Genomic DNA, 25,660 nt, shown 5'->3' with positions numbered 1-25,660 from the left:
ACTGCAAACAGACAAGCGGCAAACAAAATTGTTACCAAAGTCCTCTTCTTCTGTAGTTTTAAGACACTTCCCTTATGGGGTAAAATGGCATCAGGTGGTACATTGCATGAGCTTTTTATAAGAAGAGTTAGGATCATTACTTAATCTGGGAAACCACCTGAGTGAGTAGGGCTGTTACCAGTGGACTTGAAGTTTAGAAGGATGTTGCTTGCCTTAGGTCAACTTAGAGCTTTTCCATTCGCAGTTTCGGGCTGGGGCTGGAAGTCTCAAATTACTTTAAGGGAAATTCTAGAAATGTTTGAGGGAGAGAATTCCTTCTGGGCTAGGTAAATGTTTTCAAATGAAAGGAGGTGGTTGCAGAATGCTTAAACTGATAATCTACATAGATTGTCTTCGGAATATCAGCATTCAGTTGCCTAGATCAGTGCAATTGCTTTTAGGCCAAAACAACAGGTGAATGAGGCAGACCATACTGTCCATGCGCTTAATCATGGCAGGGGAGGCATGGGTGGCTTGTTAGTTTAGTTAGGCATCCTTCAGTCTCGAAAGACTATTTATTTTATTTATTTATTTATTTATTTATTTATTTAATTTATATGCCGCCCACTCTACCCAAAGGTCTCTGGAGGGCTTACAACAATTAAAATTCAATGCAATAAAATAAAATGATTAAAATACAGTTAAAATACAATTAAAATACAATTAAAAATACAATTAAAATTGCCATCATTAAGACCCACAGTTAATGTTATTTCAATTAAAAGCCTTCTGGAACAGGAAGGTTTTGACCTGGCGCCGAAATATCATCAGTGTCGGCGCCAGGCGAATTTCAGTTGGGAGGGCGTTCCATAGTCTGGGGGCAGCTGCCGAGAAGGCTCTTTGTCTACAAGCCATCCCTCTTACCTCCTTGAGGGATGGCTCTTTCAAAAGGGCCCCCTGGCTAGATCTTAACAGCCTGGTAGGCTCATATGGAAGGAGGCGGTCCTTCAAGTATCCAGGGCCCAAGCCGTTTAGGGCTTTATATGTCAAAACAAGCACTTTGAATTGGGCCCGGACAGCAACTGGTAACCAGTGTAAATTATACAGAATCGGCTTGATGTGCTCTCTGGCGGCCCCACCACTCACCAGCCGCGCAGCTCGATTCTGGACCAGTTGCAGTCGCCGGACCGTCTTCAAAGGCAGCCCCACGTAGAGCGCATTGCAATAATCAATACGAGATGTTACCAGTGCATGTGTAACTGTCATGAGACTCCGCTCGTCCAGGTAGGGCCGTAGCTGGTATAGTTTCCGCAGCTGGAGGAAGGCGCCCCTGGCCACCGAGTCCACCTGGGCTTCCAGTGTTAGACTGGGGTCCAGGAGCACCCCCAAGCTGCGGACCCTGTCCCTTAGGGGGAGTGTAACCCCATTCAGGACAGGGAAGTGGCCCTCCAACCTGTCCGGCGAAGCACCCACTAACAGCACTTCCGTCTTGTCTGGATTGAGTTTCAATTTATTAACCCTCATCCAGTCCATTATCAGGTCCAGACACGAGTTCAGCACAGAAACCGCCTCACCTGGATTGGTGGAAAACAAGAGGTAGAGCTGAGTGTCGTCAGCATATTGCTGACTCCTCAGCCCAAACCTCCTGATGACCTCTCCCAGCGGTTTCATGTAGATGTTAAACAGCATAGGGGACAGTATCGAGCCCTGAGGAACCCCATGACATAAATCTCATGGGGCAGAGCAACTGTCCCCCAGCACCACCCTCTGGATACGGTCAGCTAGGAAGGAGCGGAACCACCATAAAACAGTGCCCCCAACTCCTAACCCAGCCAGCCTATCCAGAAGGACACCATGGTCGATGGTGTCGAAAGCCGCTGAGAGGTCCAGGAGTATCAACAGGGTCACACTCCCCCTGTCTCTCTCCCGGCAAAGGTCATCATACAGGGCGACCAAGGCTGTCTCTGTACCAAAACCCGGCCTGAAACCCGATTGAAATGGATCCAGAAAATCTGTTTCATCCAGCAGCGCCTGGAGTTGCCCGGCCACAACCCGCTCCAACACCTTGCCCAAATAAGGGAGGTTCGCCACTGGTCGGTAGTTGACCACCAGCCTTGGGTCCAGGTTAGGCTTTTTAAGGAGTGGTCGAATTACCGCCTCTTTCAAGGCGGTAGGGACCACTCCCTCTCTCAGAGAGGCGTTCACGGCCTCCTGGACCCAAGTGCGAACCCCCCTGGCAGATCTTCCAATTAGCCAAGATGGGCAAGGGTCGAGCGGCGTGGTGGTAGAACGGACAGATCCAAGCACCCTGTCCACATCCTCGGGTCTCAACAATTGAAACTCATCCATTAAAGTTTGACCTAAGCACGGCACACTGGACACATCTTCCGATTTTGCAGTAACAGTGGAGTCCAGCCCACTGCGAATCTGAGCGATTTTTTCCTCAAAATGAATAGCAAACTCATCACAGCGAGCTGATGAGCAGTCCGGGACCTCCACCGGGTTTCCCGGTTGAAGAAGATCCCGGACCACCCGAAACAGCTCTGCTGGACGACATTCTGAGGAAGTAATACGGCTGGAGAAATATTGCCGTTTCGCCAGCCGTATTGCCACGAAATAGGCCCAATAATGGGCTCTAAGTCGTGTTCGATCGGATTCCCAGCGGGACTTCCTCCACCTGCGCTCTAGCCATCTCCCCTCTTGCTTCATCGCTCGCAGTTCAGAAGTATACCAGGGAGCTGTCTGGGCTCGGCGAGCAGGGAGAGGGTGCTTAGGCGCAATCGTGTCAACCGCCCGGGTCATCTCCCTATTCCATAGGGTGACCTGAGCTTCGACAGGAGCGCCAACCATATCAGACGGATAATCCCCCAGAGCATTCAGGAAACCATCCGGATCCATTAGTCTCCGGGGGCGGATCATCTTAATCGATCCCCCACCCTTGCAGAGAGAAGAAGAAGCTAATAGACTGAATTTGACCAGGAAGTGGTCTGACCATGACAATGGGGTCACGACCAGCCCCTCCACATCCAAACCACCACCTTCCAGTCCTGTTGTGAAAACCAGGTCCAAGGTGTGGCCCTTCTCATGTGTCAGGCCGATGACACATTGAGACAGCCCCATGGTTGTCATGGCGGCCATGAAGTCCTGAGCTGCCCCAGTCAAGGCAGCCTCAGCATGGATGTTGAGGTCCCCCAGCACCAGCAGCCTGGGAGTCCTCAACACCAGGTCTGAGACTGCCTCCGTCAGCTCAGGTAGGGAGACTGTTGGTACGCAGCAGGGTGGGCGGTACACCAACAGAATCCCTAATCTGTCTCGTGAGCCCAACACACAATACAGGCCCTCAAGACCTCCTCTCAAAGGGATAGGAAGCCTGGTCAAGGAGATAGAACTCCTATAGACTATAGCAACTCCCCCTCCCCGACCCTCTGAGCGACACTGGTGCTGGACTGAGTACCCAGGAGGACACAGCTGGGAGAGCGGGACACCACCTTCCTCTCCCACCCAGGTCTCAGTAATGCACGCCAGGTCAGCCCCCTCATCCAGAATTACATCATGGATGAGGGCAGTTTTGTTTTGTACTGATCTGGCGTTCATCAACAGCACCGTGTGGCTTGAGGGTTTGCTGATATGGTCGCCTGATACCATTTGGTTGGAGGTAGGACTAGAAGAGGGGATAGATGTAAGATATCTAACCTCTCTTCTCCTACGCGGGCATGTTCTACCCCCACCACCATTCCTTCCCCTACCCAGCACCACCTCAATGGCTGCCCCCTCCAACGCCCTCCCCCCTTCCTGTTCCATCAGGTCCACTGTGGGTCTCTATGCAACCTGATGGCAATTAGTAATACTAACAGTTAAAACAAACAAACAAGAACAAACCCACACACCCTTCTAATGCCCCTTCTCCCCTCCCAGCCAGGTGGCTGGTGTTGAGGAAGGGGTGGGGTTGCCCAAAGCAGCAGCAGCAGCAGCAGCAGCAGCAGCAGCAGGGTCCCGGTCCTGAAGGGCAGGGGAGTGCAGGCCAGAAATACTCCCAGGCACTGTCTCTCACCCAGTGCCTGGGGACGGCAGATGTTACCAGCGACTCCCCCGACGACAGGAACGTTGCTCTCAGAGGGCCCTGGCACCGGCTTCTTGCTTTTACAGCTTCCCTCCCCTCCCAGCCAGGTGGCTGGTGTTGAGGAAGGGGTGGGGTTGCCCAAAGCAGCCGCAGCAGCAGGGTCCCGGTCCTGAAGGGCAGGGGAGTGCAGGCCAGAAATACTCCCAGGCACTGTCTCTCACCCAGTGCCTGGGGACGGCAGATGTTACCAGCGACTCCCCCGACGACAGGAACGTAGCGTGCTCTGTATGGAGGGCTTGGAACAGCACCTAGTGTGGCTGAGAAGGCCAATTCGAGAGTGACAGTCCCTTCCACACTGAAGACAAATCCAGTCTGTCCCCTGTCCGGGTCCCTGGTTTTGCTGCTTTTGTGACTTCCTCTTTGCCTCGGCCTGCTGGGCAAGGCTCTCTTCAAATTGGGAGAGGCCGTGATGCACCGCCTGCCTCCAGGCTGAACGGTCAGATGTCAGTGGGCTTGGAATCTGGGTCGTATGTTTTCATCCTGATTTTGCTACTGAATAATGACTGCATATAAGTGCTTATTCCATGGTCCTAACAATTCCACGGTCCTAACAATTCCACAGTCCTAATAAGTCCTGTTTATTCTAATGGAGGTTTTGCTAGTGCAGCTGACTGCTTGTTGTCATTTTTGCTGTAAAACAAACCAAGTAAATGATTTGTTCAGCTATTATTGTTCCGTGGTGATTACCAGTTGGTTAATATGGTGGCAAAGTAGCAAAGAATGCAGGCTCCACAGGCTTACGAAGCTGATACTTCCGAGTCTAGACTAAACAGATCACACAATTTTTATTATTTTGACTGCTATATGGAAAGCCTTTGGAGATAACAAAGAAAAGAAACCTTGCTTTTTGTAGGCTTTAAAATGTGGCAGCCGGCTACTTGCCAATTAGCACAACCATGAAGAATTGCTGAAATACTGAGAAATTGTAGATCACTCTGTGGGAGGCTTGCATAGCAATGGTCTGCCAGCAGCGTGAGATAAAATAGATTTCTCCCCTCCTAAACAAAACCCAGCATATTTTATAGCATTAACAGAAGCAGGCCAAGGCTGGAAGCTTAGTGACTGAAGACTTTTCCGGCACATTTTAAGAAAAAGCCTTTCAACCTTTAGACCATGTATTGGAAAACAATATGCAGAGTAGCAATTTGGGAAACACTTCCTTTAGTTGCAACGTAGCAAAACAAAAACAAAACAAACCAGCAAGGACTTAAATCAGACTATTTTTGCAGTTTGCAGTTTGAACTGATTGCGTCAGGAATGGAAAGAATAAATTAATAAGTACTGTTTGTAAAGGATGTTCCATAAAGCCAGATAGTATCACCAAGGCATGAACTGGGACCAGGGGATGGGCCCTTATAAGGTAACAGGGGCACGCAAGGAGGTAGAATCCCAGGGGCAGAAATGCTTTGGGGCCAGCCAATGTTGGAAATTAGCACATGTGGAATTCAGGTAAACAGGATCAGTGCCTAGTTTGAAAAATAACTAATCAGCTAGGATAGCAACCCAAAGTTAGAGAGGGAAAAACCCCACATTTTTGGTGGCTAGGAAGGCAACAAAGTGCATCCAGGAGCTTCAGCAATGACTACTATTCCTCTTAGGGCTCATATCTTTACCTATAGAATACAGGAGGGTTTTGTTTGTTTGTTTGTTTTCCAGGCAGCAAGAAGTCACCTGAGTTATGATACTAGTGCTCTGCTCCCTGTTTTTGTTCCAAATGTCATGAGGGATCCAAATGCATGTTCGCTCCTGGCTTTTGCTGCGCTGATGTTGTGCAAACACAGCATGCACCCAAACACATTCATTCTGAGCTAGGAAACCCTGGTGCTGTCTGAGAATGGGTGGAGATGGATGTTAAGGCTTATAGCACCTGACACAGAATGATGAATGTCTTCCTTCCATGGCATCACCTGCCTTAAGAGCAGGGTCAGATTTACTATGAAATGAATGAACCTTAAACTTCAGGGTCCCTAATCCTGGAGGGGCCCCAGAAGCAACTTTAGCCCACATGTTTTCTTTTTGAAAAATTGTGATGGGTCATGCAATAACCTCATTGAAGAAGATAACTGTAGTTACCCAGATCTTGTTGCTGGTTGTGAAGTGGGCTCTCATAACAGTTCAAGCTTCAGGGCCCCAAACATGTAGGTTCAGGGAATTAAAGTGAATTGAGCTGGTCCCCTGAGACCTAGCAATGTTAATACCAGACTCAGCTTGTTAGGTTTCCTGTTCAATTGTCAGTACTTTTTGTAGAGAATACAGCCTTTTCATGAAACCGTGTTTAGGCCAGCAGTTTGTCCCTTATGCTGTCCAGTTCTTTGCATCCTTACTCAGAAACATGTCCTGTACCATCACTTAGCTCACATGTGGAAAGCTTATTTGTCTAGATGAAAACTTCCAAGAAGCAAGGGTTGGACCTTTCTTCCCTCACACACCCTAACTTTGCCACTGCTTTGATCTCTTCATTCAGGGACTGACACAAAATCATGATGTAGCTAAGTTTGAAGGGGCATTCTACCAAGGCGCTCTTAAAAGCAGTGCCAGAGATTAGAAAGTAATAACGGTAAAAGCCTCTTGCTAACTTGTACTGAAACCTTGGACCATTAACCTAAGGACCCTTAGAATTCAGCAAGAAATTGTTCTCCAACTTTTGCAAGGTACAAAAAGGGAAAGCTTTGGCCAAGATTTAATACTTAGAGCAATCCAGTTCAACAGTTGTATGCTTAGATAAGAACTTTAAAATTGTTTGAATGGTTTTGAAATTTAGTTAAATTCCTCTAGCTGCACAGTAGAAATGCAAGTATTCACAAAGCAGGGTAGCTTCACATTCTCCACAGTAGTCCACCCTTTTTCTCATTAACTGGCACTTACAGTCTCAATAACTAACTCAGAGAAGTAGAAGTAGTAGTCAAGATGGTCTACAGGATACCTCTTCTGCTCCCTTCCATTCACAGAGTGGCACCAAACAGAAATAAGTAAAACTCTTTTCTTTACTTACAGTTGTGAACAAATCAAACAGCACATTAACAACATGAGCACTTTCAACAACAGATTTCAGCAAACTCAAGAAAGGGGCAAAGGGCTGAGCAAAGAGGTGGGGTTCTCTTTGAATTCAGAGGCAGGAGAGAACATTTTTTCCCTTTTGTTTACAAAGTCTGCTGTTAAGGTAGAAGCTTTAAAAAAGAGAAGGAGCGGCAAAATGTAAATGTTGTTGGACTGCAGCTCCCAGCAAAGCTCACCATTGGCTTTGCTGGGAAAGGCTCATGGGAGCTGCAACCTGACAACCTCAGGCAGGCTGTTCTTTGCTCACCCCTCCTTTGGACAAGTTAGGACTGCATACCAAGTCGGGGAAGGGAACACACATTCTTGAAAGTGTCCTAAATTATGATGGAAGTGTCCTAGTCCTAGAGAAAAGCTAGAACATATTGTCTCTCCTTTACGTCTTGCATCACAGCTGTTTGTCCGCCCCAGTGCAACTTCTGCAGCTGAACAAAACAACCCGAGACTTCCTTGATGATGGACGGGATGTATGGAATGTTGACAAGTTTCTGCACAGCCCTCTTTTCATCAGGATCCAAAGTGGGGTTGGAAAAGCTGTCCCAGCCAGGCCTGCCTGTCTCTGTTCTCTGACAGTTAAGTCATGGAAAGTTTTCCCTATTAGCACAGCAAGGCCAGAGAGCAAAGAGTTTATCACTGAACCAGAAAAACAAACAGACAGCAATGCAGAGCAAAAACCTTGAAGGCAATGGGTTGGCATGACCAGTTACCTGGTATGGGGCTGTCATTTGGAAATGGATAGCTCTTTTTGTCTGGAGCTCAAACTGCATGTTATGTTTAAATGTTTCCTTTATTTGCTTTTATTTCAACCAAAGATGCTTGGACAGGCTGCAAGTCAGAGTAAGAGTGAGGCACATAGGGCAGGCAATTTAGTCCATTCCTCCCAGTTCCCTCCCCCAGCTGCTTTCCACAAAAAAGGGGAATACTACAGAGTCCCTTTATCATCCTGCATTTCCCCTTGCAGTATCCAGCAGCCCACTCCTGATGGGTTTCCCTCCATCCTCAAGGGTCAGGATGCTGCACAGCAAAGTGTCTACATTTTTCTCTGCACCATGAAGGGGCAAAGCCGCATAGCGGCTTGTTACCATCATCTGCACTGACAGTGTGCACACCACTACAGCACAGCACAACCTGTCTATGTACATTAAATGTGAAATAAATCTAGGATCCCCCCCCCCAAAGACACCCAGGGTGCAAGCTGGGAGGCAGGAGGGCCTCTGCTCTGTACATACAGTCCCCACATGTCTCAGTATCCGTAGAGCAGCAGTGATGTGCCAACAGAAGGCAGGGAGGAGAAAAATTCAAGTCTTTTTGGAGTTTCTCCACACCTGTGTGTAGAGGGAAAGAATAATTCCTACTGTTAATATTGGCCCCCTCCTCATGTTATTTCTATAGCAGGTGGCCTGATGCTAATGTAACCTTTTCATGCTAATGTAATCTTAGGGAAGGCAACATGTTGCCTTTCAGATGGTTTTGAACTACAACTCCCATCATCCCTGACCATTAGCCAGAGTTACCGGAGCTGGCTGGAATTAAGAGTTTGCTGTGGAGGGCCACGGGTTATTGAATTTGAGCTGCCCATATATTCTCTGTCTTTCAATTTTTTTTTTTTAAATCCTTGCAGCGGCTAACAATACAAATAGGGTCAGGAAATCATAATAACTCCTGTAAAAACGCATAAAATGAACCACGCTACAAAGAAAACTATAGAACCAGTAGTGGTTCATAATAAACCTAAAGGAATAATACAGAAAGTTCTTCAAATGGTTGTAGTTAAAAACTCTGGAAAATAGGATGATGGCAGCCTGCTGTTTCAATGGCAGTCCTGATGGAACCAGATAAATTATGTAAAAACTTAAGAAGAGTCCTTCCGCACCACACCAACATTCCACATAGTTGGCCATTTTTTAAATACAGTGATCAACCCCTAGCTTGTAGAAGCCCATTATCCGGGCTCAAGTGATGCTGTAACATAGAGAGGGAGTTCCAAAGCCATGTTTTCATCACAGAAAAAAAAAACCCCTATCTTTGCCTCACCTCTGCAATTCTCTGAACCCAGAGAAGCATTTGGGCAGATTATCTGAGCCACAGCTATTGCTACTCTTACGGCTAATAAATGGTTTACTTCTATCCTCAGATAATGTTATTAATCTACTGTAAAAACTACACACAAGGTTAGTAGTTTGAATTATCTTGACTCAGAAAGGAATTGCATTTAATCATATTTTTACTGAAGAGTAACCAGATTCGTTTTTTCTAAAGTATGCCATAAAACAGCAATGAGTGATGCCCCTCTACTTATAGTTTTTAAACCATTTCCACAGAGACTCAGAAATTATGTGTAGTTTATCAGTTTCTTCAGTTAGATGCAGAGCAATAGTGAGGAACCATTTCTGTAGAACTGCTTGAACCCCAATACCAATTATCACACAAAATGCACAGCCACAGGAAACCACTGGCTACATTCTCTGGTGCACACTCAGTTTGTGAGGGGTGGTGATGAATCCCAACAGGCTGAGCTAGGACATTACATAAATACAGTGGCACTCCAAAACAGTCTTCCCCGTTTTGGGTCCTTCATCTGCATTGGATCACAATTCCCATTGCTCACACCTGGTCTCTACCAGGTATGCTGGATTACAGTTCACAATCCCCCCACTGCTCCTGGGCTGATTGGGGGGGGGGGTGATGCGAGGTGTAGTCTATGATTTCTCAGGCATATTCATATGAATTTATGTACATTAAACTTTACTTAACAGGGTGTCTATTTACGGGCTTCTTTTTTATTTGCCTCTGGGTGACAGACCTGAAGCAATTACCAGAATAAAGAAAGAGCAAACATCCATTTTCCCCAGCCCTCCATTGAAATGGACTGGAACTTGCAAAAGACAGGAGTAGCGCTGCCTCTAAGTCTAAGCAACTGAAATGTACACGTGGCCTTTAAAAATCTTTCCATGCATTCTTTTGGAGTGTTGTCATCACGCCCTCTCTGAAATATTGTATTTTAGCCCCCATTATAAACAGAACGGGACACCGAGGTTTCTTCAAAGAAGCAGGCATAGCGGAACAAATCAGAGGCTTCCCAACCAACTGTGATGCTGCTAACCCCTGTGGAAAACAGACCAGTGGAATGTTTACTGTTGCTGGGATTCTGGTGATATTTTCCCACTCTCTGGTCCTGAAGCGCTGTTTTATAAATTCTTTATGTGCCTTTGAAATCCTCCCCCCTCCAGGAGGTGCTTGATTATTCAAAACAATGAAGGATTAACACCACCCCTCACTTAATGCCAGATTAGACCCATGGAAAACTGTAATCTTGCTCCAGCTGTGGGCACAGTATGGAAAACAGCCAAGGGTTTTGTTCACACACAGGTTTTAACAACTCTCAGTGGCACATTTAATTGGAGCACCTAATAGAGCTGTCTCTGCATGCTTGACAGAAGACAGAGGCATTCCGAGACATGCAGCCAAAGAAGCATCAGGCGTAGCTTGATGCTAAGCTTAAAATGGATCGCATCTCACCCAGATGAAGCCCCAGAATCAATTTTCAGCGCATGGGTTACAGCACAAACATGTGAAGAAGTGGCAAATGATAGTGCACGTGCACCTTGCCTGATTCACAAAGACTTTATATGAGAGGGCCGTTTCTAGAGAGTTTGAGCCCTGGCAATTCTACTTTTACAAATTAAGTAGTGTTTTGTTAATTGTGAGTAGGCCAAATCACAGGAGGTGTTCTGAGAAAGTAGTAGTAGTAGTTTTAAATTTAAAAAACCACACAGTAAGGTGCTATCATCCAGTGAAGTCTGAAATGGACTAGTTTCTGGGGTGTCTTTCAGATATTCATCTTCTCCCAGTTGGTTGGACCAAGACAGCTTGCTCCCAAAATTGAAACAGCAAACAGTCAACGGCACATAGTACCAAAATATCTCTACATCTCTAGCAGTAAAAATAGATAACTGACCATCTACAGCCCTTTCATTATTCTCCAAGTCTGTTTTTTCCAGGTTGGACTGACACGGCCTCCCAGAGGTATTACAGTATGTTCTACCATAGCACCATTAATTAGAGTCTTCTTTTGAGTCTATATTGCTGCTAGTCATGTGACACATCAGTCCTGTCTGCATTAAATGAAAGTGAACTGGGATAGTTTCCTTTGGGAATATTGCCGGATTGCTTCAGAACGTGAAGCCTATCTATATTAGATCTCTAACCATCATGGTTAGGTGAAGCCAACAGATAAAAATTTGGTGGACTGTTGGGTAGAGTTCTCGCTTTTCTGGGAGAAAGGCAAGAAGCCACCAGATGGGGATTTATCCAGCTATCCCTTTGAAAGACATGATTATGCAGACATTGCCCAGTCACGTTTAGATGGTTTCATTTTCAGGAACATCAATATAATCCAGCTAGGAGACTAACACAGCTTTGGTGGCCCTGGCTGATAACTTTAATGCTGAAAGATGACAAGGAATTGCTTGTTAATTCTGTAGCAACCTTCGGAGGGTTCCATGCACTGTAAAATGAGTTGGCTTGTGGATGGGGATGGGGAGGACACCTAACACCCACATTTGGGGGAACTAGCCCAGTTATGGGCTGTCTATGCTGTAGATCAGCCGTTCTCAACCTTCTTTTTTCATATTGTGTCATAAACACAATATGAAAGAGATAGAGGCTGAATCGGGATTATATAAATTGCATAACGAATCTGTAAGTTGGTGTGTGGAGAATTGTTCCTAGTCAGTGCCCCCCTTCAAATGTGCCAGAGTCTCCCTGTTGAGAATAGCTGTCCTAGATCATCCTTTGTTTATTACATGAGTTTTAATATCTTGTCAGGTAACTGTTGACCTTAAGATTACTTAGGAGCACCTACAGCATTAAGACAGAAAATGCTGGAGCATATTACCGTAACTATACTGCTTCTTGAATGGATGTGGGTTTCATACATCACTATTAAAGACCCATCATGTACAGTGGTGCCTCGCTTAACAAGGATAATCTGTTCCAGCGAAATCGCTGTAGAGCAAAATCCTCATTAAGCGAAATAAAAAAAATCCCATCGAAACACATTGAAAACCCGTTCAATGTGTTCCAATGGGCTGAATAACTCACCATCCAGCAAACATCCTCCATAGGGTCAATCCATCCAAAAACACAGCGGGGAGCCATTTTACACAGTGGGTGGCTATTTTGAAGCCACCGATCAGCTGTTTTAAAAACCTTGTCTAGTGAAAAATCAGTTCCCAAAGCAGGGAACCGATTGTCAGGGAGCGAATTTTGCCTATTAAAACATCATTTTGCGATCGTAAAAGCGATTGCAAAACAGTCATCATATAGCGGTTTCGTCGTTTAACGAGGCAATCATTAAGCGAGGCACCACTGTATAGTGCAATGAATGCTGGCTATTTATTTCTTCTACCATATCACCATTATCTAGTTTACAGAACAGGCAAATTTGATTCTATTTCCTAATAGGATTTGCAAATAATTTCATTTTTTTCCTCATTTCTTTAGAAATGAGGCCAGGAGAGGGGGGAAGCTTAATTAATTTAAATTATTTTCCTGCAATTTAAAGCAAGATTCACACATTAAAGTTTTTTAAAAATGAACAAACTTTGTTTTTATGCATTTTAAGCTTTGTTCCAGAATAAGTATTCCAGATGTATTCAAAAGGAAAGGAATTTTTGGAACATCGTCCCCCCCCTCTGATTTTGTCCCAAGTTTTAACAGACTACCAATGACCCAGTTTGATAATGAAGCAGATAACCAGACTTTGAACGGATGCTCATAACGATTTGGTCTGAACATCAGAGCTACAGAGTTGAATAAGATCCAACACAATCTCATTTTCCAGGGCCACAACCAATGGATGGGTCCTTTGATATCAGTGGATGGTCCTTTGTAATGCCTTAGGATAAGAGAAAACAAGGACTGGGAGATGGGTCAGAACATCTAGGACAGCTGGCTGCAGAAATACACATGAAAGGAATTCAGTGTAAAAGTGGGCTAACCAGGTAACATGATATCAGAGACCAGAGGGTAAGAGAAACAAACCATATTCAGTGGCTGGGCAGGAGATCAAACACCATTTGTCACCATTCCTGCTGGGGCTCACCTTTCATGGGAGATTATTCATTGTATAACATGTACAATAATACATTGTACCTATAAAACCCTACATGGCTTGGGTTCAAGCTATCCAAAAGAATGCCTCTCCTATGAGCCTGCCTGAGCGTTAAGACAATCAGGGGAGGCCTTTCTCTCAGTCCCACCACCCTCACAGGTATGCTTTGTGGGGACACAGGAGATGGCCTTCTCTGCTGCTGCTCCCAGGCTCTGCAACTCTCCCCCACAAGAAGCCAGGCTGGCCCCATCTTTGCTGTCCTTCCATAAGCAGGCAAAGACCTTTCACTTCAGGCAGCCTTTTCCTTAGTGACTGATGGTCTTAGATGGGCTTTTTAAAAATGGATTGTTCTGTTGCCTTTAAATGTGTTTTTAGTGTTGATTTTATTTACCTTTTAAATATACGTAATTGTTGAATTCTTGTTTAATATTTGTATACTTATTGTTTTTAGTTTTTAAATATTGTCTTTTTAATGATGTAAGCTACCTTGGGTCCTTTTAAGAAGAAAGGTGGGGTAAAAATATTTTAACTAACTAAATAAAATAAATTGTCTATGGAGCTGGCTTAACGGTCTAGAAACTTGAGCTGTGCAAAGCAAAGCACAACACTGAGAGTTTTAATTAGAACCAAGTATGATTGTGACCTTTGAGATGGTCTAATAAAAACTTTGCCTTAATAGAAATTTAGAGTGTTTCCTTTCCTCCCAGATAGCTACTTTCAATTTTTGTGCTATAATGTGTATGGCTTGGAGTTGCCAGTTTTGTTTTCTGTTTTTTTTTTTAAATCTTTAATCTTTGTTTGCTCATTTGGTTTAGTATAGCAGCAGATATAACAAGGGTGAGCTTTAAACCACGGTTGTTACATTTAAGCTGAGATAATTCCTACTTGATGCGTTGAGCTTAGTGGCAGTGGAGGAAGTGTGTGAGATTTTGATAAGTCACTCCATGTGCCTTTAAGTCAAGCTCTGTATCTTAAGAGGTGCTGGGCTCTTGTTTTAACTGGCATTGAAAGCATTACACGCTTTGGGAAGCACTGGTTCTGTTCTCTCCCATTGTCGCTAGTGGTGTAGTTCATCAGTTCTGACAGCTAACGGCCAAACAGTTTTGTGGCTTAGTCATTCTGATGAATGGTGTATCAGGACCATACTAACAGTTCCTTCTGAACGGAAGCCTGAAATACAATGTGAAAAGGGTGAATTAAGCAACATAAATTTAAGACTGCAGTAGCTCCTGTCCCTGGAACCACTTTCTGAGCCTAAGTCCAGAATGGAATGATTTCAATAGAAGGTTTAAGGATGTGCTTAGCTTTCCCTATCAAAAGCAATGAGATATAATAGTGTTTATTCTTAATTTGATTGTATGCTTTGGAAATTTATGCCCAATTGCATGGCTGCTTCCATAGAGTCTTATGTTTTTCATACTGAATCAGACCATTCACTCATCTGGCTCACAGCTATGAAAGCCCCTGGTTTTTCCAACCCAGGACCTCCTCCTTGGAAAGCATATTCTTAAGCTCTGAGCTATTACTCCTCCCATATGAATTCCTTCTACAATACATATAACATTTAATAGTGCTGGGTGCATGCGTTCTATGAATCATGGTGGCGCTTCTACAACAGGATCAAATCTCCGTTCAGGGTTTTTCAATTTACATAAATAGCACATTTTGCCCATTGCAATTGTTAAACAAGGATGACACGAAGGAAAAGGGCACATACAGTGGGGTCTTGACTTGAGAACTTAATCCGTATTGGAAGGCGGTTCTCAAGTCAAAAAGTCTGTAGGCCAAGTCTCCATTGACCTACAGTTCATTGAAAACCGATTAATCCCGTAACAGGCCGTTTTTGTTCCATTTTGGTTTTTTTCTGGTCTGTAAGTCAATTCTCAGGCTGCAAGTCAAACCTAAATTTTGCGGCCAGAGAAGTCTGTAATTCAAAAAGTCTGTAAGTCAAGCCGTCTGTATGTCAAGGGTCCGCTGTATAGATTATGATTTATTTAAACATGTAAGAAAATTTAAATATTTGCAATAACACTGCAGAATAGATCTGATGAAAAGTACTTTAATTCTGCTCCATCCTCAATATATCTTCAATGTTTGGAGGGGCCAAAAAGCAGAATAATATCCTGTCACTGTATCTTGTTAGCTTAGCTGTACAACAGGCTCTCTTTCTTTTAACTTGTATCTTGATTGCTGTATGCACTTTTATGTTTTAATGATTTAATCTGAATTAAATCTGTAGAAATGCTAAATGTACACAAATCCTTACTTATTTACCTGGAGGATTTCCTTTTAATCAAGGTACACGCTTGTGTGATTTCCTTTCCCTTGATCTGCTTTTTCTAGGGCTAACCAGCTTTTCCAAATGGGGGATTCCTAATACTAATAAATCATTGCTGTTTCAAGCAGTTGTTAAGAAAATTTATGTATTTTGGATTAAATAAGAAATGGAGTGTTTAACATTTGTTTTGCTGGAAGTGCAGACTAGAAGTGTTTAATTAATTGAAAAAAAAACCCCACATTATGAAAATTGCACTAACCAGAAAGGCTATTTTTCCCTTTCAAAAACAATTAGCATAAAATCCTTTTAAGCAGTACAGTATTTCAGTAGCATATCATTAACAAGTATAGCCAGAATGGCATTTTAGCCCTATTATTCCTTGTTAAAAACAATTAGCATTATAATGTACCATATCCTTAACTATATTTCATTAAAATACTGTATATTTTAGAATTTAAATGAGAAAAGCATTTTAGCTCTAATTAAAAAAATCAACAATAAAGAAAACCTGGTGTGTGTTTGTGTGTGTGCGTGCGCTTATAAGACAGTGCACATTACAACAGTCAAAATGAAAGTGTTAGAATTATGATAGGCAACACAAAGGATAGAAAAAACATACAAATACACGTACACACAACCACACACACACGGACCTCAAAGTCTCACTTTGGGCCGTAAGTCTCAGCTTTTAGGGTCCATTCAGGTCTTAAGCATACTTTTCTTTTATCTTGTATCCTCTAGAGCTGCTACAATACAAATGTTATTAGCCTTCAAATTCACATTGTCAGCCTTGTCAAACACACAGTGGCCAGAATCCTGCATGTACAAGGTTGGTAACATCATTAGCTGCCTCAGTGCTTTTCAGAGATTAAAGGCTTTCCCGGCCTACCTGAGGCACCCATAAGTTTCCCCAGAGAGAAAGGCATTTCCAAGGAGTTTTGGAACCTGAGGAGTAGAACAGGAAGCTGTTAATTAAAGATAAAAGGCGGTGGCTGATGATGTCATGGACCTGTGTCAACAGGATTCAAGTCAGTATTTTGCAACCATTGCTCAGTCACATCAGAAAGAAGGCCTTACTCCTAGATCTCAAGCTTTCCTCTTTTAATCTCAGGGAATGAGATGCTGTTGGACTGGAAACTGAAAAAAAAACTGAATTATGACCTATTTATTTTATTTATTTATTCTACCTGTACCCCGGCTATCTGGTCAAAACGACCACTCTAGGCGGCTTCCAGACAGATAAAAATACAGATACAAATACATATAACAAAAAATAAAAATATGCAAAAATAAACAATTAAACAATTAACAATAAAGAAAAACAATAAGCATTTTTTTCAAGATGGCAAAAATAACAAAGAATAGATAAAGAAGGAAAAAATTAATTGTTATCTGGAGGGAAGGCCTGCTTATACAGTACATCCATGTTTTTAGATGGGTCTTAAAAAACCCAGCGACCTAATATGAAGCTCTTGTAAAATATGACTGGAAGCATGCTAATTCCACCTGAAATGCTCAGTTGCTAACGTAGCCTAAGGTGAAAATGAGAAGAAGCTGCCTCTATATATTCTATTTTACTAACTTGAAGAATTTTAAGTAATTGGTTTGTTTGTGGGTTGTTTTGTTTTGCCTATCAAAGGGTCACTATAAACAGCCAGTACATATAAGTTACAAGTAACATAGCTATCTGTATCTGGTTATTTTTTGTGTAACAAACAACACCACAAGTAGTTACAATGTTAGCAGTAAAAACAAAATAATGACATTTTATGAGTAATGATTAGCATTTTCTAATTACTTTAAAAAGTTATCATTTAAGGACAGTTAACATTTTTACAGACACAATCGGAATTGTTCATATTTTCTGACATTTTCTTACCAATCCCTAATAATAATAATAATAATAATAATAATAATAATAATAATAATAATAATAATAATAATAATAATAATAATAATAATAATAATAATAATATTTATTTATTTATTTATTTATTTATATATATATATATATATATCCCGCTCATCTGGTCAGATTGACCAAATGACAAAGAAAGTAGGCTTTGGTTTTATCATTTGTATTTTTGTAAATCCTGGATGCACACTCAGCTTGCTGAGGATGTTTAAGTGTGTCAAAGAAACTGAGAGTAATACCATCAGAAGACAGGACCCATTTCTGTATCCAGACCCCTAGCAGGGTCAACCTATGGCAGAATGGTCAAAGCTGAGACACCAGACTAAAATGCATCCAACATCTTCAGGAGTGATAGTTGTGTCAGTAGAAGAGAATGGACAGTTTCAACAGTGATGAGGGGCAGAGAAACTCCTGAATGGCAGCTACTGGGCAGAAGTAGTAGTAGTAGTTGAAGGTGACACTGGTAGAGGATCATTCACAGATAATGGAAGTGACACTTTTGTTAGTACTATGCAGAAGAAAGCAATAGTAAACCAGTGTGAATCTTCCTTACCTATGATGAAACAATCCAAAAAGAAACAAGGGATAGTGCTAAAAGCAGGGACTCTCAGATTGCAAAGCACTCAACCAGCTGTGGGAGTGAGCAATCGATAAATGCTAATACGTAATGCTGTCACCTAATGAAGCAACTGGATTAAATGTAAAAGGGCAGGTAACTGCCAATATGAAAAGAGTCATAAGAAAAGTTCCATGCCTGCTGAAATAGCACAAGTAGTTAGGAGTATAATGCAAAGCCTTACCTAACAATATCAGTCAGATTTCAGGGAAAACCTTAGCGTAACCATGATTCAATTTTGTGCTTGAACAGCAGATGCTGAAGACGAAATTGAAAGCTTCATGCAAGTGCCTTGGAGAAAATTGATCACTGAAGAAGTCCTGTTCAGAAATTTAAGATTCATTTCGTTTAGTTGTGTCCGACTCTTCGTGACCCCATGGACCAGAGCACGCCAGGCCCTCCTGTCTTCCACTGCCTCCCGGAGTTGGGTCAGATTCATGTCGGTTGCTTCGGTGACACTGTCCAACCATCTCATCCTCTGTCGTCCCCTTCTCCTCTTGCCTTCAAACTTTCCCAACATTAAGGTCTTTTCCAGGGAGTCCTCTCTTCTCATGAGATGGCCAAAGTATTGGAGCCTCAGCTTCAGGATCTGTCCTTCCAGTGAGCACTCAGGGTTGATTTCCTTTAAAATTGATAGGTTTGTTCTCCTTGCGGGCCAGGGGACTCTCAAGAGCCTCCTCCAGCACCACAATTCAAAGGCATCAATTCTTCGGTGGTCAGCTTTCTTTATGGTCCAGCTCTCACTTCCATACATCACGACAGGAAAAACCATAGCTTTGACTATTCGGACTTTTCTTGGCAAGGTGATATCTCTGCTTTTTTAAGATGCTGTCAAGGTTTGTCATCGCTTTCCTCCCAAGAAGCAGGCGTCTTTTAATTTCGGGGCTGCTGTCTCCATCTGCAGTGATTATGGAGCCCAAGAAGATAAAATTTAAAATTTAAGATTACAAAGCCCATAATTCTCCATTCTTGAAGTTCCACTTGACAGACTCACCTGTTGAAAAGGCCCAAGTTTTAAACTCTGCGGCCAAGTTAGGCCTAGTTCACCCAAGCATTTTGTTCAGAAATGAAGATCCCAGCTACTGCTGGGACAATCAACATCCTGTTGTCCTTTTCTCTTGCCTTGTTTTATAGTTGCTACCACCACACCCATATATACCCCTGCACTATACAGTTCCAATCACATAACTATAACAAACCACCATTCCTTATGTTATTTGTATTTTCAAAATATTTTCATATTTACAGATATATTACACTCTTTTATCCCGTTAGGCCCCAGGGGCCACTGTTGCAATGTACTGTATCTTCTTCACATGCTAACTTTGCTGGAGCTACTCAGTTCAGCTGAGTTTTACTCTTAAGCCCCATGAAAGCTGAAAGTGTTTTGTAGATGGAATTCTGCTTAAGAAATTTTGAGGAGTTTCAAAGCAAGGTGGCCTCAGGAAAAAAAAAAGAGTAAGTTACATTGTTTCTGGTAAAGACCAGCCTTCCAACTGCAAAGTGGCACTTCACACCTCATCCCCCCTCAGATGAAAGAAAATCAACAAGCTGCTTCCGAAAGGAGCCTGTCATTATTTCAACAAAGGAAGAAATAATCAATCCTTCCCTCAGAACCACTGAGGCTTGCACAATATCAGGAAATAATATTCAGGCAATTGAATCCTCATGGGTGGTGGACCTGTTGATAGAATGGAAGCCATTTTGTTCTGAAGTATTTGTGCCTGCACATACAAAACGTGCATACTAAGAATTCACTTGCTTGCTTGAGAACATGCTGTAATATGTAGTGGAGTTAAATTAATTCTCTCTAACTTCCTGCACAATAAACAGGAAAAGCAGCTTTCCGTGTGGTGTTTGCAATGGAAAGGGTTCTAGAAATTTATTGAACTATGAATGGTTTCTTGCTTTAGCTGGGATGGCCAACGTCAGACCTGCTCTTCAGATCTGCTGGATATACAGGGACAAGCTTGTCAATTTATAGTGTGTGATCAGAACAGGGACACAAATGCCCCTGTTGGTAAGTCATCATCCTCTGACCCACAGCCCTCACATTCTGCCCTTTCACCTGAAGAAACTCTCACTGGGCTTCCTGTGCCAAGAGCCCAAGGAGGGAAAAACTGTGAGTTGCTACTCCTGGGAAAGTGGGACCCAAATGGAAGCCTACATAATACAGTAATGTCAGTGTGGGGGACTGGAGGATACCCATTTAGGGAGAAAGAGATGGGACCCTATCCTTATCACCAGGGCAGGAGGAGGAAAAAGGAGATATATTTACAAAGGAAGAGGTGACCTGTCAAACAGACAAGTAAAGAAGGGAAGGAAAAGAAAGATATTAGAGAACATTTGGAACAAAGAAAGGGGGTTGAGAGGGAGACAGAAATATAAGGGCCCATAGGGGATCAGTACAAATACAAAGAGGATGTCAAAGTACTGAAAAAATCAAAGAGAGACATGTGATCCTTACACAATACAAACCAGGAGCAAGTTATGCCTTTATTAGACCACTAAAAATAATACAGTCTGCAAGCTTTTGTGGATCAAAGCCCACTTCTTCAAGCATGCACCAGAGTCTTCTTGTCAGTGCATAAGATTGAGTCCCCAAAAATCATGGCAGATTAAGTGCCAGACTTGTTTCTTAGAGAACAGGTGCAGGCTGCACTGGTGGTGTGGTTTTCAAATTAAAGCCCAGGAAGCTGTTGATTGGATATCACACCCCAGCTCCTCAAACAATGAAAATGAGGCATCATGCTTATACCTTCCCCCTGTGGCCCTTTTTTAAAACTACAAGTTTCTGTTTGAACGCAGAACAAGGCAAAACAAAAAACCCAAGTCCTTCAACAGGAAATTGGAGTGAAAATTTAGTATGTCTGTGGGAATCATAGTGTTAAAGAGAGAAAATACTCACTGCAAAGAATTTGCACTTCAAATATAATTTGATCCTCTGTCTCAATTGTGTTTCTCCAAACTGCACCTGCATTCATTTCTCTTTCTTTGCATCTTAGTTCTTTCTCTGTTGTGAGACGTCATTTGTAATCACAATGCATTTCTGTATTGTAATCACAATGCATTTTCCATATGGAAAATAAGTACTGTATGCATTTATTTATGCACAATTCTTAATTTACCTGTTTTGTGTATACCATCTTCCCCAATGAAAGTATGTGTGCACCTATTTTTCAGTTAAGCTGATTTTTAGCCATTCACATTTCTTAAACATATTCAGGATTTTGAAACATACTGCAAGTTTCACAGACATGACCCTATTCAAGGCCAGGTGCACTCTGTCTCACAGTGAGGAGAGATGTGAAATGGGCATTTTGGGGAAGAATTTGCAATTTTCCATCCCTGCTATTAATGGGTAAAAGTTCAACAGCTGAAAACCTTTCCTGCTAAAGAGGCACCTTACAAAGAAATCTTCCCCAGCCATGTTTCTGCTTCTCATCCTATACCATCTCCTGAGGCAGAAAGGAAGAGTGGGAGGCTTCCTTGCTGCTCTTTAAAATCCTACAAACACCACTGGCTTGTTTGTCAGAAAAAGCTGATAAAGGATTTTCCAATCTAGAAGGCCTAACATCAGTTCAGGCTAAAATCACTGCACAGAAAAATGTAGTTTAGCACAAAACTTCATAGAATGCCTCCATAATACAAAACATGTTCTCTTACAATGGCTCTTACCATAGGAAAGAGATTTCCAGTTATCAACCATTACACTGATAACTGAGCTGTCGATTAGTTCTAAAAAAATAGTTGGGAAATGATGCTGTCTTCCCCCCCTCCTCCACACACACACAACCTGCTAAAGAAAATTTGCAATATTCTTGGAGTCTCTTACCTCAGGTCTGCCATTTTATTCAGCAAGAACAGTCAGGTTGCCTAAGTCAAGGCTGCAGGATGGTCCTAGTGAGCATTTGGGGGAATTGTCTAAATAGCCTCTGGAGAAAGAATTGTTATCCAGAGCCACAGTTGCTGCTACTACCATCACCACCAGTTTCTCTTCCTCTTTTTAACTGATTGCTTGAGCCAGTCCAGAAGCAAAAGACCTGTGGCTTACTTTATGTGGAATATTTTTACCTTTGAAAGGGTGGACAATTATCCACTTGAAGGCATCCTCCATTTCCAGCCCAAGTCTGGTTTAAAGGTAAAGAATTTTCAGGACAGAAGGAAGAGGCCCTGAAACTGCCCACCGGCAGTTCGTGTTTGGAGTAGCACAGCTGGCCTTACCATCAGGCAGACAGACGGAGACAGCTGCTCTTCTCTAGTCAGTAGGTTTGGGCTTTGAAGAAATGGCAGCAAATCAATAGCAATTGTGATGCAAAATTTGTCTCAGGTGGTTAAAAACCCATGACTACACAAGTGAATAGAATTACCATTTGCTGTTCTTCAGGAAGCAAAACATCTCCTGCAGGGCTTCAGAAGAATCAGGTCAACTGCTTACAGACATGAATGTAGGTACTGTATTACTATCCAAATTGCAGTAATTGTATTTTAGTTTGCATCTATGTATAAATATTAATGTGTGCCGATTTTGTGCAAATTTATTTTCATTTGGCGAGCACTTTCCTGGTTTTGTTGATATGCGTATAAGAGCAATCAAGCTACCAGTGTACCCTGTGGCTAAGGCTGATCATTGTTTTTGCTCAGTCACCCAGCTGGCAGATAGGAAATTATAGACCTTTGCATTGCTGTTACTTCTTTGTTTTAATTATGAGCGACTACAAGTTATAGACTAGGATGAAGACTCATTTGTCATCTACAGTATATTGTTTATTTTCTTCTTGCTCTGACCAGCATGTGCATTTCTCTCTCTCAATCTCATATACTGTCTCTGCACATGGAAGTTCTGACATGGGAAATATTCTCCTTGAATTTGACTGATCCATTTACAAAAACATCTAAGATCCTTTTGAATCATTCCAAGGATGGTAAAGTAATGGAAACTTAGAAGAAGAGCAAGTCTGGTAGTCTGATAATGGGAACAGTAATGTTGCTGGTTTTATTTCTGCATAAACAAGTGTAACATTGAACTCCATAGCAGAACAGAGCCATGTTACAGGCCTAGTTTTCCGAGAATCTCTAAGAATAGAAACTGTACCAGTTTAATTTATGGGTTTGTACTTCCATAGGAAGGTCATCTCAATTCACATTTCAATGAGTACAGCAGATAATTGTGCATTCAAACAAGGAGGGCTATGTTCAGTAGAGAAAACCGTAGAACTGTGGGTCAAAATAAAGGATACATTTAGCATGTTTTTAGAAAGAGTGCTCCCTCAAGTGATGAACGATGGCTGTTTGTCGTGGCACACTTTTCTCACTTATGCACCTTGCATTTAGTGTGTTTGTTTTGTGATTAGTCCTTGGAAAGTGAACAGTGATTTCGTTTGCAAGTCTGGTAGCTGAGCCATCTATCTCTGAGGAGATGTTGTTGGGGAAGGGAAAATTGGTATATATATTCTCCTGAATAGGTTGTTGGACACTGAGACATCTATGGCTTATATTAGCACTGCTTTTTGGGGCCTGAATCCATCTTGCTTGAGCTTCTGTGAACCCCCCTTTCCATTCCATGCAGTATATTAAGAGACTATGGTGGCTCACATGAGCTACTACTCCAAAACGAAGGCTTCAAGTGTTAGCATTCCCTCTGTGTGATGTAGTACATAAACTGGAAGGAAACCATGGGTGACAGTCCAAATTCATCCTTGGCCATGAAGCTTAGCATGTCACCATGGACCAGCTCCTACTTCAAATCATGTGAGTTTATTGTCAGAAGAAGCTAAGCCAAACCCAATTTAAATGGGTAAAATAGGAAGGTTTCCCCATCTTGAAATCATAAATAATAATAATTACATCCATCATGTGATTTGTGACCCTTTTGAGGGATTTCTAGGTATTGAGTACTGTACCTGGATGTGGTTCGCCATCCCCTTCTTCTGGTTGTACTCTGGGTCTATTTAGTTTGCCCATGACTTCACAAGATGGTTGTTTGCACAGCATGCAGAGTCCAGAACAATTGAAATAGTGTATTACCAAGGCACAGTAGGGAACTGACATCTCACTCCTCAACTAGAAGTGAGTTTTATAGCCATATTTGAGATGTTTACAGGGATATAAATACGAATGGTAATAAGTGCATACATCCTTTTATAATACTGCCCCATTTATATCCATTTGTGGGTTCATGATTACTGTGTAAGGTAGGATGTTTTCTCAGTGCAAACATTACATTATAAAAGGAACTACTGGGGTCCCTCATTACTTCTCAGCACACTGGTTGCCATTAGCAGGACGATTGCTGCATTAGCACAGGTAATTTGTTGTGTCGCTGTTGCCATGAGGACAGAAAAATACAAAGAAATACTGTAATCTCTGGTTCCCACCAGTTGGCTAATTCTGATACTGTGTCTTGGAAATATTTTAATTGTTCTGTACTGTCAGGTTGCTTCTGATTTCTGGTGGCCATAATAGTTTTTTTTAAAAAACGTATATGATCAATTCAAGGAGTGGTTTACCGTTGCCATCTCCCGGTGAAATACTGTGGCTTAGTGGAAATTTGAACTTGCGTCTTCTGAGGCCAGCTCAGAATATCTTCTGCTATACCATTCTAGTTTTCTTGGAAATGTTTATAAAAAGACAAGACCTTTGGGTAGAGTGTGTAGCATATAAGTTGAATGAATGAATGAATGAATGAATGAAATACAAAACCACAGAATAGTTCCCTTGGTAGCGTGAACTGACAAGAAAAAGATGCAAAGTTTGAAAAATGACTGTCAAAACACCTTAAAAGTAAGCTTTGGCAATAGCTGTTGTTCCTAAGTAATTTAGGTGTTATGCTCAGTGCTTGAAAAGTAATGTTTAAATACTAGTTACATTACTTGTTGCCCAAAAGTAGCGAGTTACAGGTATGTTGTTGTTAAAAAAAATACCAGGCACAGTCAAATGAAATTATAAAAACATAGACTGGTATTATATAGCAGTTTTTATTAACACAACTACCAAATACAAACACAACATAAGAAAAAATACAATAGTTAAACACAACTCTAAACAACACAAGAAACCTCCCCCCCACACACATCACTTAACTACAGTAATATTGGTTCAGTTCCCCAATGGGACCAGTAGAGATATATTTCATATCTTGTTATGATGACCGACAACCCTTCCAGAATAACATCATCATCATCATCAAGAGCACTACATTATTGTTCCTATTCCATTCTTGTCTCCTTTGTACTAATCTGAAATAGTTCCTGCATGATTGTAACTGGACACAATCTTGTTTATCCCCACAATTAATATTTTCTCCTTCTCTCCTCGTCCTTTACATGAAGTCAATAATTTGTTTTATTTCTTCAAACTTCCACATAGCGTTTCTCTTCCTAGCTTTGTAAATTGTTTAGCGCATGCCCAGATTCAAAGCTGGCTCTTGTTGAGAACCTCTCATATTATGCAATGCATCGAAGGCGTGTTTGGCAATATCCTTCAGTGTATATCCCTGAACTACTGCCAACTGACTTCCCATGTTTCATCACAACAAGTGTAAAAGGTTTCAGAGTGGCATGGCTTCAGTGCAAAACCTGGCG

The 25,660-nt window shown here is 42.3% G+C and overlaps 2 long non-coding RNA genes across 2 annotated transcripts in view; both read right to left on the bottom strand.

The window, feature by feature from the left end:
* LOC110074678 (uncharacterized) overlaps positions 1-25,306 on the bottom strand; it is a 35,225-nt gene extending 9,919 nt beyond the window's left edge. Inside the window, exon 1 of the long non-coding RNA XR_013540399.1 lies at positions 22,152-25,306. This is a non-coding gene — a long non-coding RNA (uncharacterized LOC110074678). The remainder of the gene's footprint in view (positions 1-22,151) is intronic.
* Positions 6,203-17,425, bottom strand: LOC144585834 (uncharacterized). The gene is made up of 2 exons (XR_013540400.1): positions 7,861-17,425; positions 6,203-7,747 (listed from the first exon to the last, which is right to left on the bottom strand). It is a non-coding gene; the product is annotated as an uncharacterized LOC144585834 (long non-coding RNA).
* Positions 25,307-25,660: the final 354 nt, after the last annotated feature.

This window comes from Pogona vitticeps, chromosome 1, assembly GCF_051106095.1.
Source record: "Pogona vitticeps strain Pit_001003342236 chromosome 1, PviZW2.1, whole genome shotgun sequence".
In the NCBI taxonomy this organism is placed as follows: Eukaryota; Metazoa; Chordata; class Lepidosauria; order Squamata; family Agamidae; genus Pogona; species Pogona vitticeps.
Note: the sequence above shows the minus strand (reverse complement) of the source record. Positions and strands in the feature narration are given on the sequence as shown.